The sequence below is a fragment of the Heloderma suspectum genome, chromosome 4 (genome assembly GCF_057233095.1).
Source record: "Heloderma suspectum isolate Gila_16-S chromosome 4, 16-S_ref, whole genome shotgun sequence".
Lineage (NCBI taxonomy): Eukaryota > Metazoa > Chordata > Lepidosauria > Squamata > Helodermatidae > Heloderma > Heloderma suspectum.
In genome coordinates this window covers 297,720,893-297,733,672 of record NC_139461.1, presented here as the reverse complement: position 1 = coordinate 297,733,672, position 12,780 = coordinate 297,720,893, and the positions used below count along the sequence as shown (strand labels likewise).

The window sequence follows — 12,780 nt, the reverse complement described above, 5'->3', positions numbered from 1 at the left end:
TTTTCTACATGCAGGGTATTTTGTCTTTGCATGTGCTTTGTTTCACATAGGAGAACATTCAGACGTGCAAACCCCACACCTGACTGAAGGAAGTCGTGAGACATGATCTATCTGCATATGTGGATCAGCTGTCAGAGCCTGTTCAAGTGGTACAGAGAAGAAGGGAAAGGCATTTCTCCCATTTTTACTGTAATATTTGATGTCAGGGGATTCACCTGTGATGACCTCAAGTTGTTTGGGGCTTATAATGCTCACTACAGATGAGATCTGTAGGTCCCACCCCAGACATTATAGTGGACAGAGGAAAGGAAGCATTTTGGTTTTATCCACTTCTTCCTAATATTTGAACAAGACATGTGTGTGTGTGCATACATACACACGGCCATTGAAAAATGGTGCTAATCTTTTAAACAAAATTTTATCTATCTATTTATTTATTCATTCATACATTACATTTATACCCCACCTTTCTTCCACTGTGGAACTCAAGGTGGCTACATGTGTTTCCCAGGTGGTCTCCCCTCCAAGCACTGACCAGACCCAGATCTGCTTAGCCTCATGTGCCTTCAGACTATGCCCTGGGACAATATTTGAATGTTAGAAAATAGAATACCAAAGGCTGTAACAGCCAAACTGAACTGTAAAACATACAGTGTAGCTCGCTGTGGGCTGCCTGGATCACAGCCCATTTTGGCCCAGAGGAGTTATCCCAATGGACTGAAGGTTTAAGACAAAATGTTTGGTTTTGGTCAGAGGGGATTGGGAAGATTGGAGAGAGAACAGAGAGACTGAGGAGATTACAGAGGGAGAGAGAGGGAGAGAGACAGAGAGGCTGAATCTACACATAGCAGTTATACTGTTATCATACCGTTTTCATAACCATTGGTGCCCATTGGTGTCATGTGTACCAATAGTTATAATAATGGTATGATAACGGTATAAATGATATGTGTAGATTCAGCCTCTGAGAGAGAGAGAGAGTAAAAAAAGGAACCTTCCAGAGAAGACTCTGGAGCAGTGGTGTAGTGGAGTCAGGGCTCACAGGGATGCAGCATCGGTATTATTTTATTAGCAGGGATGCTGAAGACATCTACCACCACCCTTAGACTTGGCTTGGTCTTGAATGGGCAATTAAGACCCATGCGCTTTACAAAAGCCCAGATCCTGGTGGAGATTAAAACTGCTAGAAATGGTTCATTGCTATGGATCAACACAGCTTCCTGATTCTCTGGACTCTCCTTGGGGCGTGGCTATTGATGGGGAATGTCATGAGGGGAGCCTGCACTTCAAAATGTACCACTGCACCATTGCTGTAGAGTAGAGCAGCCCCTGCCTTCTGTCCTCACACAGCAGCCTTTATTCAGTGCCCCCACCAGCACCACCATAACTGCCAGGGGATGTGACAATGTATGTGACAGAGCCTTAGTGCTAACTCTCGGTGAAATGGGCTCCACACAAAAGTGCTTCAGTTCTGCTGAACATATGTTGCTCCCTTTAACCAAATTAGACAATTGGTCCCTCTAGCTCACAGTGCTGCACCAGCCTGCATAATTCTCTACCTTGCAAATATTGATCCAGAATAGAATTATTGGTCTTCCACATTTCTCTCATAAATTGCAACACTCTCCTAAGCTACAATTTTCATAGAGAAGCAAATAGAATATTAAGGCATATTCCTGTATTAAGTTTTAATCAGTTTCATTCTAACAGAAGCATTTGTGTGGCTATGCTGTAACTTTTCACTCACGTACAAGCGTGCTATGAGGAAGACAAAATTTTCCCATCTGAACTCAGGAAAGGCCAGCAAGAGTTTCAGATGAGAAAACTGGGAAAAATCAATGTCTGCTTACATGAAATATTATTCACATATTTTTAAAGTCGCAAATAACACGAAATATTGTGAGAGGTAAATAGGACTAAGAAACAGTTCAAATTTAAAATTGTAAACCTATGAAAGAGAAGCAGGTAGTATCCTGTTTTGAAACAAATGTGTCTCAGCAAACTGACAAAATGTAAAGTAAGTTTATTACTCCAAATCATAGCTGAGAATTTTGGAAAAATAGTATCACATTGTAAAAGAGTCCTGCTAAGAAGTTCCATTTGGAAAAGTTTCATGTAAGCAGTACTATAAAGAAACCATATACTGTAAATATGAAAGCTAGAGCAGAGGAACTCCAGAACCAAACATTAGTTCTTGTTGGGACACAACATCTTCCTCAAGGGAGGACAAAGGCATCAGTCCTCACTGAGTTCTTTACACTCCTTTTTGCTACAAGCTCACAAATGTTATTGAGTAAGATCTTTAAACAGGCATGCTCCTAAGCAATTCTTTAAAAGCTTTTGAAAATGTATTTTGCTCGCAATTACTATGCATTTTTGTATGTTCTATGCTCTTATATTAAATGTGAATCATATAGAAACTGCTTAAGATTTTGAAGTAAAAGGTTAAAAGACTTGCCTGATCTCAGAGTCCTCTATTTAAAAATGTTGTGTGTTTTTAAATAGAAGACTTTTGTAAACTTACAATTTCTGTGGTGGCTCTTTGTTCTTGGGATATAGCATGGGATAGGTTACATACTGATCCAGAAATCCCATATCATACAATCCGTAAGAAAAGGACAAATCTGACACAATATACAATTAGATTTGGGGAGTGAAGTTGGATCTTAAACTATGTTCTGTGCATGAGTTGAAATGACTCACCTACCTTTGTGATTGTTTCCATGTGTATTGAAATGTACCTCCTATTTTAAGGTGATCTTTGACACACATGCACTTGCATTGTTTCTGTGCGATTCAACGTGTTTCCCCCACATCGTGGTGGCTGCTACATGGCCCCATTCTTATTTGGCAAAGGCGACCCATGTAATTTTGGTGTTGACATCATAATGCTTTGGCTAATGTGATGACATCATAATCATGGATGCTGTGAGCAAGTCAGCATCCATCCTGACATCCTGTGTCTTCTCACAGGACACTTGATCCAGTGGAAATGGGAGGCAATTCTTACCTATTCCCTTTTCCTTTCCAACCCCTTGAGCACCCTGAAAATCTTCCCCTGAGATTTGGGGTGTCGTCTGGATCAGTGTGGGAGGTGGTGCAGGAAGCTGCAGAGGAAAAGGGCTACAAGGGGCAGGCAACAATCACTTGCCCCTTTCCACCAGCAGGAGACTCTGCTGGATCGTAAGCTCTTCTGTGAGCAGAAGGAGTTCTGCTCAGAGGGTGTCTCTACAGGAGCAATTTATTGCACGTTCGTGATTGGCCACTCATGGAAGTTTGCGGGTCCTTTACATGACATTGTCAACCTCCAGGATGTCTCCTGTGCTTTTCCCCGTTTATCCTGCCTTAAAAAAAAAATCAGAGATAAGCTAGATTTTTTTTTTTAAAGCGGGATATCGCCCGTGTGTAATGCCAGCTTAGGGCTATAATTCAGCCATTAAATGGCACTGTTTCACTGAAAATATAGAAAGCCCTGGTAAGGCTGCTGAGAAAGGGCATTTTCAATTTCATGTCACATGCTCATCATCTAAAGGAGTCCATCCTAATCGTGCCATAGAAACAGAAGCAGAAAGCCCTGGTAAGGCTGCAGGATTTTTCCATAAAATAGAATGGACACTTAGGAACCAAGCCATAAATGCCCACAACAATACCATATGAGTTGCCACAGCCAATCAAATTATATGGTAGTACAGGCAAATGAGGCTGAGGATCATGAGATTAAAGGGGGCGGAGAACTATGTCCCTGGAAAGAAGCCGTAAAAGTTCAGGAAGGTGGAAGCTACATTCATTGGATATACTCACCTTGAAACAAATCTAATATGAAAAACAACAGTGCAGTCCTACCTGATGCCACCTTCTTTACTACCTTCCGTTGCTTTATTGACTTTCCCTCCATCCTTTCTTCAAGGAGCTTTGGACAGTATACATGATTCTGTCCTCCCCCATTTCACAACAACCCTGTGAGGGCGTTAAGGTCAAGTGCGAATGACCAGTTGAAGATACCCCATCCAGCGTAACTGGAGTTTGCCATCAACTCTAATTGCCTCATCATTCATAAAGTCAGAGCTGAAAGCTAGGCCTTTCGATAGAACTGAGACTGTGCACCATAGCTTCACAGCAGCTCCTAAGCATAATCTAATTATGCTTTCTTAAGCCTCTCCCTGTATTCAGGCTATAGTTGTCAATCAGCTGGCAGGTCACCTAGCTAGTGATGCAGGCTTCCCTTTTCTTCTGTGCATGGTTGGAACTTGCTATTTCCTTATCGAATTCAGAAGTCCAATGAAGGGTTCTTTCCTCGTCTTCCAATAGCTGAGGGAGCCCTAAAGCCAGGCTCTTGAGAAAAGCTAATGTGAATTCTGAAAGACAGCCAATTTCCCCTCAAAACTCGCATCATTCCAATAATCTCACACCATGACTGCCAGCTCAGCACTCATTTATTCTCATACACGATGTTAACAAAAGCAGCATGGATCCTGAAGATCCTGTGGAGTAGTATGTCTTACCAGCCATCTGTAGAAATTCCTGACCAGCTTTACAACCTACCTCACCGGCAGCTCTGTCTCATCTGCCACAGCCTGCAAAATGGCAACTTTCCATCCACCCACACCAGTGGAGGCTGCTGGCTCTGATTTTGGTGGGGCTGTGAATCCATTCTGGGTTTCAGTCAGAACTCCAAAGGAGATATCCAAGGTGCTGAACTCTATCCTCAAACTGGGTTAAGCACCTTGGATAGCTCCTTTAGAGTTCTGAATGGTTCTGACTGAAACCCAGAATGGATTCACAGCCCCACCAGAATCAAAGACACCAGCCTCCACTGGCCTCCACCCAACCTTTACAGCCAATTATATCAGCCTTCCCCAAGCTGGTACCCTCCAGATACAGTGGATTGCAACTCCCATCATTCCCAGTGAGGACATGCTGGCTTGGAATGATGGGCACTGCAGTCCAATACGTCCAGAGGGCGCCAGCTTGGGGAATGCTGAGTTATACCCATGCGTATTGCTGTTTCTCTTGCACCTTCCCTAATAGTTGAGCTACAATATGAACAGTGGAATGGGACCTAGGGTAGACTTTCTACTGCAGGTGTCACCATAGCTCGGTATACATGTGAAGTACTCAAGTGCCTCTGCTTGTTGTTGCAGGATGAGAAGCTGGTATCAAAGGCTTGCTACTTGACATGTCCTCTGGGCTTTGGGGAGCATTTCTTTGCACCTGTAAAATTTAATGCAGATCACTACTAGTGGGATGCGCTTATCTGTGGTTTGCCCAGGAGCAGTTTTCACCTCCAAGAATCACACTGGAAGTTTTGTAAGCCTGCCCCTCCATTGGAGCTATGCTCAAAATTAACAAGATTCAGGGGGAAAGGGAAGTGAGCTGTGCAATCAACCAGGAGATTAACTAAGTTTAAAGATATACCTAAAAGAGATCAAAGCTGTGCCTTACAGATGCAGTCATCCAGAAGAGGATGGAGCTTTCAGAACTGAATGCCTATATAAGCTGATCAAGCCACTCATTTTCCAGGTTTAGACAGAAGAAACCTTGATTTCCTGTTACATATGAACTGGTCTACTAAGTAAGAGCTGGTATCTCTGTAGGCATGAGTTTTTTCTACTCTTGGTGAGCCTTTTTGGGTGAGAAGGATATCTCTTCATTGCTGCATTCATCACTATGTACACTGCCAGAGAAGAATGAACATGCTGGAGCGAGACTCACTTGAAAAACTCTGGCTTCGTCTCCCACAGCAATTTCTGTAAGGCATCGGAAGCTTGATTCATAACAAGAAAATTAGGATCCAGGTGAATTACATGGAAACTGAAAGATTTCCCTCCCTCCTTCTCTCTCTCTCCATACTAGAGCTCGAGGTCAACCAAAAAAAAATGACTTGAGGTAGGTTCGGGGCAGGCCAAAGAAAGTTCCCTTCACACATCTAAATGTAATTCAGACTGGAAGATGGATTGTTGGCCACAAGATGAGTAGTATTTTTTTAAGTGTTAGACAATAACAGAGAACAAGTCTACTTGCACTATTCATCAAGATAACTAAACGGAACCTGCATGTATACAAACTATTTATATAAAATATTTTTAGTCTGCTTTTAGTCAAAACACTCTCACATGTATGAATTCAGGATGCTGGGGACAGAGAAGAAGAAAAGACAATCACATTCATGTCAGGGATTGGCAGATCTGTCAAACCTCGTCAAGTTCCTCGTTTCCCCCTACAAAGATTGTTCCGTCCAGGCTCCATATGAGTTTAGGGTTCTTTTCCACACAGAAATCCATATGTATTTCTGTGTTGAAAAGAATCCTAAACTCATATGGAGCCTGGCTGGAACAATCTTCGCAGGGGGGAAACGAGGAACTTGACGAGGTTTGACAGATCTGCCAATATGTATTTCTGTGTGAGTTTTTCAAATGTGCCCATTTCTGACCATTTGCACCCATTAACTAACTCGTGTTACTTTTGTGCACACTGTAAGCACTTTTCTTTGTGTATCTTTCAAATGCATGCATGTTGTCAAATGCATCTGCCTTCTTTTGTGGAATGCAGTGCAAGCCTGGAAACATACAGATTTCCAACCACAAATTGCATTCAGTTTCGCATTCAGCTTCAGGAGGTGTACATTGGGAAAATCAATTTTAAAAAACCTGCCACAGAGCAAATTCCTCACCCATCCCTAATTAATTGCTTGCTTGTGAGATTCCAGAGTCATCTCATTAGACTACATGGCTTGATTCACCAAGCCAATGTTCTAATGTTCTTATAAAGCTCAAGATTTGAAACTGGAAAATTCTCACAGCATTACTAGCCTCATATGTTTATTATTTTCTCTATTCTCTCTTGATAAGAAGAAGAAAAAGTAGAATTTGGGGAAACTCCGATCAAACACATTGGGTTTCTCAAAAGTTCAGCCTAAAGACTAACTGCAAAAATTCTGAAATATTATGTAAATTCCATCTAAAAAACAAGCAAGAATCAATAGGAATAAATACGCACCAGATGGTTGAGCTATTGATTATTAAAGATACCCCTGGGTTACATTGCACTGTTCCAACATGTGTGAGCTTATCTTCTTTCATTGTAAAAGAACAGAACATCATCTTACAATCATATCATAAAATATAATTCAAACGAACAACACTTTGGAAACAAGTGTACTGCTGTGACCTCAGGACTAGGGGTGGCTCACATGTGGTGATGTTGCCAAAGGAACAAGAAGCACCTTGGGATTCCTGTTCTTCTGAATCTCCATCCCATATGATACAGAACATGTGTTTCTCACCCAATGGGGAGCTGCACAAGCTCTCAGTAGGGGATGGGGGCAGTGTGGCATCTTCCAGGTAGGAAAGACTCAGATGTCAATTGCAAATGAGCTGGAGGGACAAGAAGCATGAGGCCGGCGGCTTCCTCTTCCTTCGGCAACGTGGTCACATTCCAGGAAACGTCAAGTTTATCAGAGACAGGAACTAGCTTGTAATTTGATGTTGAGCTGTAGTAGAGTGCTTTGACTGTTGGGTGGTATAGAAATGTACTAAATAAATAAATAGTAAAATAGGTTCTCAACAGGCGGCTGGACAACAATTAGAGATGGGTGAGCTCTCCAGACCTTCAGGGGAGGGGGTGGGATTGGAAGAACTCCGGTCATTCTGAAGGCTCAGAAAAACATGCCTGACCAGAGAGGCAACCAGTCCAGCCCATGTCCTTCAGCAGACATTACACGTGAGTGCACATGGATAGCTCTGCCCCTACCACTTCATGGCAGCATCTATCTGGGCAGTGAGGAGGTACTAGGTGGAGCAGTGAGCATTAGCTGGATGTTGGAGGACTGAGCTGCATGCACCACCTGGCCTGCTGCTTTCAGGTATAGTGGAGATCACAGATCATAGAATCATAGGGTTGGAAGGGGCCTACAAGACCATAGAGTCCAACCCCCTGCTCAGTGCAGGAAGCCTGATTCCCAGGCGGTTTCCCGTCCAAGTACTAACCAGGGCTGACCCTGCTTAGCTTCTGAGATCAGACAAGATCAGGTGCATCCAGCCCTTTGCTCAGACGCTGTCCTGCAGCCAGGCAGCAAAATGTCTTGAGCTGGCTCTGCTGTCAAGCCATGTTGGCAGCAGGAGCAGCAGTGGTGGAGCATGGCAAAGTGTGAGGGAGGGAAGTTCCTCTCCTTATCTCCCTCCCTGGCCATTTCCCTGCCATGCTGGGTAGCAGCATGCCAAAATGCAAACCCCTAGGGCTGCTGCAACTGAACAATACAGCTGTATCTGTCATTGTCTCCTGGGCTTTGTACCCCAGGGCACTGCTACCTAGCATGGCAGGACAATGGAGAGGAAGAGAGGAAAGGGGCAACTGCCATTCTCTCCCCGCACATGGTCACTGCTCTTCCTGCCACAAATGCTTGACAGGAAAGCACAGGGAGGGAAGAAAGTGTTTGGAGAATGCTGGTAGAGCCCTGGGAATGGGGAGGAGGGATAGTGAGGACAGGTGGAGGGGGGAGGAAAGGCATCTTATCTTTAAGAACCCACTTCTTGTTTGAGTCAGGCTTTTACAAGCCTCCCCCTAGCACCCAAATTCATATCCGAACCAGACAGATGAGAATCATGTTGGCATCTTTACTAATTACACAAATATACTACAATGGTATGATTGCGTAACTATCAATATAAATGAATTTTAAAAGAAGCATGGGTGGATATTGCATTCTGAATTTAAGAATATAAGTAGAGCCATGCTGGCTCAAGCCAAAGGCCTATCTTCGAGCCCAACATCCTGTTTCCCACAGAAGCCAGCCAGGTGCCTCTGGGAAGCCCACAAGCAGGACAGGAGAGTAACATCCCCCTCTCCCATTGTTATTTCCCATCAACTTGTATTCAGAGGCATTGAGCTTCTTATTCTGGAGGTAGCACAAAGCTATCAGAACTAGTAGCCAATGTATCCATGAATGTGTCTAATTCTCTTTCATCGCCTCTTAGCTGGTGACCATCACCATGTCTTGTGGCAACAAAATCCAGTTTAACTACAGTCCTGGCTCCAGGTCTTGGAGGGCCCTTGGACAAGACACAATGGCCCCCCTCCCTCAGTGAGTCCGCCTTCTCACCACCATTGTCACCAGCTGCCATTGCTCCTCCTCCTTCTCATCATTGCTACCACCAGCTCACTTGACCGGCAGAGAGCCAGGGAGCAAGTCAGCACTGACATCTGCTGCTCCTCCTTCTCACCACCACCATTGTCTGGGCCAGAGTGAGAGGCAGGCGAACAGGCAGAGTGCAGTGGTGAAGAGGAGGAGCAACTCTAGGGGGTTCTTGTCAGTGCACCCCTGCCAAGGTGTGGGCCCTTGGCGGGGACTCATCCATACCTACCCATGACGCCAGACCTGTTTAGCTATGCACAGTGTGAAATAGTGCCTTTGGTCTGTTCTGCCTCCCACTGTACAGCTTCATTGGATGACCCCAGGTTCTTTTATGCACATTCATCTTCCTTCCCTTCTCCCTTAATGCTCAGCCAGCAGTACAGGAAGATGCCATACAGCCATAGCTAGAGCAAGGGAGGTCTTTGGGACTTAGAATGTTTGGCTCCAGAATCCTTAGCCTTTACTTGCTCATTAAAAAAAAAAGGTAAAGGTGTCCCCAACCAGTCGTGTCCGACTCTAGGGTGCGGTGCTCATCCCCGTTTCTAAGCCAAAGAGCCAGCGCTGTCCGAAGACACTTCCGTGGTCATGTGGCCGGCATGACTGAACACCGAGGTGCACGGAACGCTGTTACCTTTCCCGCCGAGGTGGTACCTATTTATCTACTTGCAATTTCTTGCTTTCGAACTGCTAGGTTGGCAGGATTTGCTCATTAGCATTCCTCAAAAAAGACCCAACACCCGAGAATTGGGAGGGCCCTGAAAGCAAGCAAATACTTCTTTGAGAGACTATTCACATTTTTAATATTTAATGAACTGGAAGAAGAGGGGGTTGAGTTTCTGCAATCCTTCCTCAATTAGTCTCCCACAGTTCTAGCAGCCAAGCAGTGCGTGGGAGGCCTCAACATAGATTTCCCACCCTCCCGACAAGCCACAGCTAAAATATTCATGCTTGCAAATTTATCCAAATTTAGCTTTGCATTTTAATGAGCCATTTGACTTATGATTTTTTTTCCCTATGAATTCTTTGTTTGCCCAGTATAGAGAAAGCTACACAGCTGAGTCTCTTACACTTGGCTTACACTCACTTAACAATTTACAGGACTTCTCTGAACACAAAGCACAGTCCCAGAGAGGAGAGACTGCTTGAGCACTGGGAAATGAAAACTGGAAGAGCAGGTGTGTTACGGTGGAACTACACAGGATGTACCAGTTATTTTATGCACAGGGAAAGGGTCAAACCAGAAAAGCAAACAATGTGATTCCCTCCCTCTGCCCTCAGCTGAATCTACACACAGCAATTATACCTTTATCATACCGTTATCATAACCATTGGTGTCCATTGGTGTCATGTGTACCAATAGTTATGATAGCGGTATAACTGCTATGTGTAGATTCAGCCCTCTTGTCCAACTAAACTCTATCTAAAATGATTTCTAGGCCACCTTTAGATGTAGTACAATGGAGACTGGTGGCTCCCATGCCAGTGGAGTGGTGAATGTGCTCCAGGTTTCAGTCAGAACCAGTCAGAATTCTAAAGGAATTATTTAGAGCTCTGACTGGTTCTGACTGAAATCTGGAGTGGATTCACTGAGGTGGAATCCTCTCAAATTCCAAGCAGCCAGATGTGGTACAGTCCAGGAAGGGCATTTCCTTTGTGATTTTGCTGAGTTTGGGCAGGACCGTTCATGATAATAGCCTTATATCAACAGATGCACGAAGTTCACTGGAAAGGGAAGGAGAAGTTGTATATGCACAAAAGGATTGCAAGACAATAACTTCAGCTAGGTAAATAACGTGAGAACTAACAATGGCAGGAATATAAAAGACAACAAAATAGAAGAAGTAGACAGTGTGTATATCTACATATATGCAGATATACTAATACAGACCCTAAATCTCATGAAGGGTAGGCTAACTTACATTGGCTTCTGAAAAATGCCCTTCTATCCCCTTCCCTACCAGTCCTCCCTGTTGCCCCTTTCCCAAACTTACTGTGTCAAGTGGGGTGGATAGATTGGTGGTGAGGATGGCTCCCAGTAGCACAGCCCTTAGCTTTAAAATCTGGATGCTCCCCCATACCCATTGGTAAAGCCTGGGAAATGTAGTTCCCCATGCTTTCCAGCTCAATGGACTGAGCTGGGAAGCACTGGAAACTATATTTCCCAAGCTTTTCTAAATGCCATGGAAGAGCATCCAGGCCTTAAGCCCAAGGCTTCTGCTACCAAGAAGCTCTGTCCTGTCACTGACTCTTAACAGAATATGTAAGTATGCAAAAGGCAGGGGGGACTCTTGGGAGCAGGAAGAGTTCCAGGCCCCATTTTGTCCCCAATGACACCATCAGAATGCAATGGGGCACTAACCTATAGCCGTAGCTCAGTGACAGATAGAGCACATGCAGATGGTCTCAGGATCAATTCCCCCAGCATCTCCAGGTAGGACTAGGAAAGAATCCTACCTGACACCCTGGAAAGCCGCTGCCAGTCAGTGTCAACTATACTAGACTACATTGAGCAGTGGTATGGCCCAAACTAAGGCAGCTTTCTTTGTTCCTAACTCAAAATGGAGTTTAAGTAAGCTTATTTGACTCAGATCCAAACCAAGCCCAAATTAACTGACATAAAGTAGGCCCATTCCAAACTGAGCTGGTGGGGAGGGCTCACCCATCAATAACTCCATATTAGTCCATGTTAGACAAAGCTTCTGTTTATTTATTTTTAAATAAAAATGAGCACACTGAAGAAATGAGAATTGTGTTAAAATTAGATCAGCACAGCAGATGGCATTACAGATGGCTAGAAGACATTTAGAAGCAACACATTGGTTTGTTGGGACCAGGTTACCAACCATTTAATGGGAACATACAGTTGATTCACAGTGTGTAAGCTATTCATAATTACATATAAACTTCCTACCAGCAGAATGACTGAAATCTGAGTCCCTGATCATTGAGGGGAAATGCGGTTATGGTTTTGAGTCCATACACTAAAAGGTTCCTCAACCAGTTGAGCCTGGATCCAAGGCATCGGAGCCAGGGGTCCACAACATTCTGGTGAGAATTTGCTCCCTCATTGCTCCTCTACATTTGACTTTGGCTACCTCCATCACAACCTTTGACCCACATGTTACAGAGGTAGTAACTTTGCCTAATTCCATAAAGAGCAACCAACTCCCCCTTTCTTAAGAAACTGCTTGAAACAGGTGGAGAATAAGTTCACGCATCATTTTGGGGTGAACTGCTTTCAAGCACTTTCCAGTGGGATGGGTTTATTGGAACAAGTACATCTTGGGAACACCCACGCGGTTCTTAGGGTGACACCAAACATACATGCTTGTTATTTGCATGTGTGAAACAGCCAGATACTTAACAGATGGAGTTTTATGACACCTGACATCTCAAACCAAACGCTTTTCAGTGGAGTTAGGTTCAAACGATGAACTGCTTATCATCGAGTGGGATGGTACCAACTGAAATAAGTGTATGTGTGAACACAAGCCCCAATTTAGGAGATCAGATGAGCACATGTGATACCTGCAGAGTACACAATCAGATACTAAAGTCTGTGAAGGGTCCTCTGCTCCCACCCAGTACTCACAGCCAGTGGGGGACATAGCATTTAAAGTATCCCAACTAATGAAAAGAAACACCATTAG

The 12,780-nt window shown here is 44.0% G+C and overlaps 1 protein-coding gene across 1 annotated transcript in view; it reads right to left on the bottom strand.

The window, feature by feature from the left end:
- Positions 1 to 12,780, bottom strand: part of PHACTR3 (phosphatase and actin regulator 3) — a 371,137-nt gene that overhangs the window by 120,211 nt on the left and 238,146 nt on the right. The window lies entirely within an intron of this gene.